This window comes from Bos mutus, chromosome 4 (genome assembly GCF_027580195.1).
Source record: "Bos mutus isolate GX-2022 chromosome 4, NWIPB_WYAK_1.1, whole genome shotgun sequence".
NCBI classification, from domain to species: domain Eukaryota; kingdom Metazoa; phylum Chordata; class Mammalia; order Artiodactyla; family Bovidae; genus Bos; species Bos mutus.
In genome coordinates, this window is record NC_091620.1 from 78,276,908 (window position 1) to 78,280,214 (window position 3,307).

The 3,307-nt window shown below is 41.5% G+C and overlaps 1 non-coding gene across 1 annotated transcript; it reads right to left on the reverse strand.

The window, feature by feature from the left end:
- Window positions 1-289: 289 nt before the first annotated feature.
- On the reverse strand, window positions 290-3,091 carry LOC102273634 (cullin-1). Its single transcript, XR_011463901.1, has one exon. It is a non-coding gene; the product is annotated as a cullin-1 (transcript).
- Window positions 3,092-3,307: the final 216 nt, after the last annotated feature.

The window sequence follows — 3,307 nt, forward strand, 5'->3', positions numbered from 1 at the left end:
TTGCATTAAATGGATTTTTGTAACATGTGGAATCATACATTTCTATAATTCTGAGAAATTATTTCCCATTATTTCTTCAAATATTGACTTTCTCTGATTTCTATTACTTTACTCTGAAATTCTACTGAAATTAAAATTTGAACTTCTGGATTTATTCTCCATGCTTCTGAACATTCTTTGACACTTTCTAGAATCAACTCATTTTTTTCCCTTTAATTTTCTTTATTTCCACAGTTAAAAAAAAGAAGCACATAGACAAATGGTTTTTCATAACAGATTACAAGTGGGTCCATTCAGACCTGCTCTCAAGGTGCTGTCAGCCTCCAAGGGGCTGCCCAGCTAGCAGCTATTATTCATGTGGCCAATGGGTTGATCTGGATGCAAAAGCATGCAGCCCTCAGGGTGGCAAGTTTCCTCTCCTCTGGTCTTCAATTAGGTTAAATGGCATCAGCGTCCATATTTACAGATGTGAGGTGTGGTAATTCTAAGCAGTTCTCCATCCGGAGCCAGCGATGGGTACCTGGACCTGGGGCCAAGGAGGAGGTCGGAGTGACTCTGCCACCACTGTGAGCTTGTCTCCCTCCTTCCTAAGGGGACGAGGGGCTGTGCCCGCAGTCAGACCCTTCCAGGAGGGTTAAGCCAGGTAACTGTAGGTGTCCTTTTCATCACCCACTCGCTCCAAATACTCTTTCTCGATCAGAATGTCAATACATTTCTTAATCACTGAGATCTGAGGCTTGAATACTGAGGACAACTGAGTTGCTACTTCTCCGAGTAACTGCTGGTGTTTTACAACCTTCCTCATTTTCATTATTCTCACAATAGCCGCCTGGATCAGCAGTTTGCGATCTTCCTCAATGTTTTTGTACATGGTTTCTTGTTCCCGCTTCTGTTCAATTTTCATTGGCAAGCTGATATTAACCCTTAATTTCTTACTTTTATAACCAAAATGTAATTTTATTAAGGTGTCTGGCTTCAATTCCACCTCGTCAACATTTGCACTTTTGTCTTCCAAAACCAGTAACTTAAACTTCAATAAAATCTGTAAGACTTGTGCCACAATGTCCATTTTGATCTGAGTGCTGTCCATCAGCTGTTGAACGGTGTAAGCATCTTCCGTGTTGTACTGGAGCAGGATGGCCATCTGGAATGTAGATACATGCAAAGTGTAGTTGTTTTTGAAGTAGTTTGTTACTAATTCTCCTTCAGACAGTTGATATGCCCATGACAATTTTCTGTCACTGTAACAGCTGGCATAAAATGCAGTGAAGCGCCGATAACATGGTTCCAGCTCTGATGGCAAGAGAACTGTACAAGATTCCTCAAAGGGCCACCATCCGTAACTCAGAACGTGAATATTGAAATCTAAGTCCAAAGGCTCTGAATCCATCAGGTGCTTTTTGAACTGCGCATTCAAAGCTTTGCTTACACCAATGTCTTGAAACATCCGCTGAAGTTTGGAGGTATACTCAAAACCACAAGCTTGCTTTAACTTAGAGACCATGCTTGCTTCAGCATCGTCACTCGCACTGTTCTGATGGACAAGCCTTTTGGCCAGCATTTTCGTGTAGAACTTCTGAACCACATCTTTGTCATCCATATACTTGAAGACCGTCATCACGTGGTTAAGTGTGTCTTCTAGTTCTGCTTCTTCTGGGTTCTTGGAACTCTTCTTCAACAAGGAATCACAGTATTGAGCCAGCAACTCAGGGGATTTACTGGATGACTGAGCCATTTTGGTAACTGCATTGTTGTTTATGAAGCCACTGCAAGCCTTGTCCAGTGCAGCCACGAAGTCAGCATGGTTCCTGAATGCTGATATCACCAGGGCATTGTATTTTTTATGGATATTCAATACTATCTCTACATACATTCTGGGGTCATTTAAAGCAGCTTCTCCACACTCCTCAATTGCTGAAAGACCCTGATTATGAATGTGTGTCTCCAGGAGCTTTTTAAATTCTCCCAGGCCATTCTTGATTCTATATATGAGCCTATACATGCGACCCAAATCTTCACTTTTGTTGGCATTCAGTAAATTCTGGAATTCTGTGAGGAAAATCTCCAAGTGTTTCTCCACGAGCACCTGCCTGCATTTCCTGGCTAGCTTGCCCTTGCTGCTCTGGTGAAGGTAGACTCGGGCCCTCTGCCGCTCCTCCAGCAGAAGAGCCTCCACCTTTTTCATATATTCAGTAACTGGGTTCTGCTGCAACAATTCAGTACTCTTTCTGGTATAATATCTCTCTGTGTCAGCCAAGAACTGAGATTCAAAGGCTTCTTTGTACACTGTTAGCATAGGGCCCTCCTCAAACTGATTATCTTCATTCACCCCCAGTTCCAAGTAAGACTGGATAGCACCACTTATCAGTCTTGTATTGATGGATTCACCATTTCTTTCCTTTTCAATCAGTTTTAAAACAGCATTTGTTACTTGTTTATTCAATGGCCTGAAAAGACAATCTCTCCAAGTCACCATTGCGAGAGAATATATTTCACAAACATTGTGTCCTTCGTTATTTGTGCTATTAAGTAAATGTTTATTGAGGCGGGCACAAATCCCATTCAGCACTTTGCTCGAAAACTGGTAATCTTCCCATTGTTGAGTATAGAACTTCAGTATTCCTATATCCATTAAATCTTCTCCATCCTTAGGAAGATTTGTCAAGTGATTCTTCAAAAATTCTTTAATTCGTTTGTATAATTCGAAGCCAACAGTCTTATCTTCCCTCAGCTTCTGCCCCTTTTTTGATTGAGTCTGGGCTTGAGGGGACACATATAAACAGTGGTTATAAAGAAGAGTGTAGAGTTCTATGTATCTGGATTTCACCATACTTTGTCTGGCATACACTTGCTGGATTCCCGCTCTGATGTTATCCCAGAGCTCGTCAATGCCAAGATGAGTCAGTTCACTGGGATTCTGGCTCCAGTCCGATGACATTGTAATATTATCAAGTTGTCCACAGTCTTTATTCAAGGTACAGCTAATTCTCCATTAGATGAAGATATACAGTATCACTGCAAATTTATTCACAGCAGCTCAGAAAGGATGTTGTTTAAATGTAGAGAATGAAATCTCACCACAGCGCAAACCTAGAAGGGAACCTGCAAGTAAAGCAAACACCAACGTGATTCCAGCACTGAACTGATTAAGCAGAAACATCTTGCTTGGAAGTGGGCTCTCTGTTTCTATTGTCTTTTGTCTTCATAAACAAATCCACTGCATTGTAAATATCAATACATGTGAACTGCATTTCCCAGATGCCTAAGTGGCTTCTGTGATAGATATCTCCACCTGGTCAATGCACCC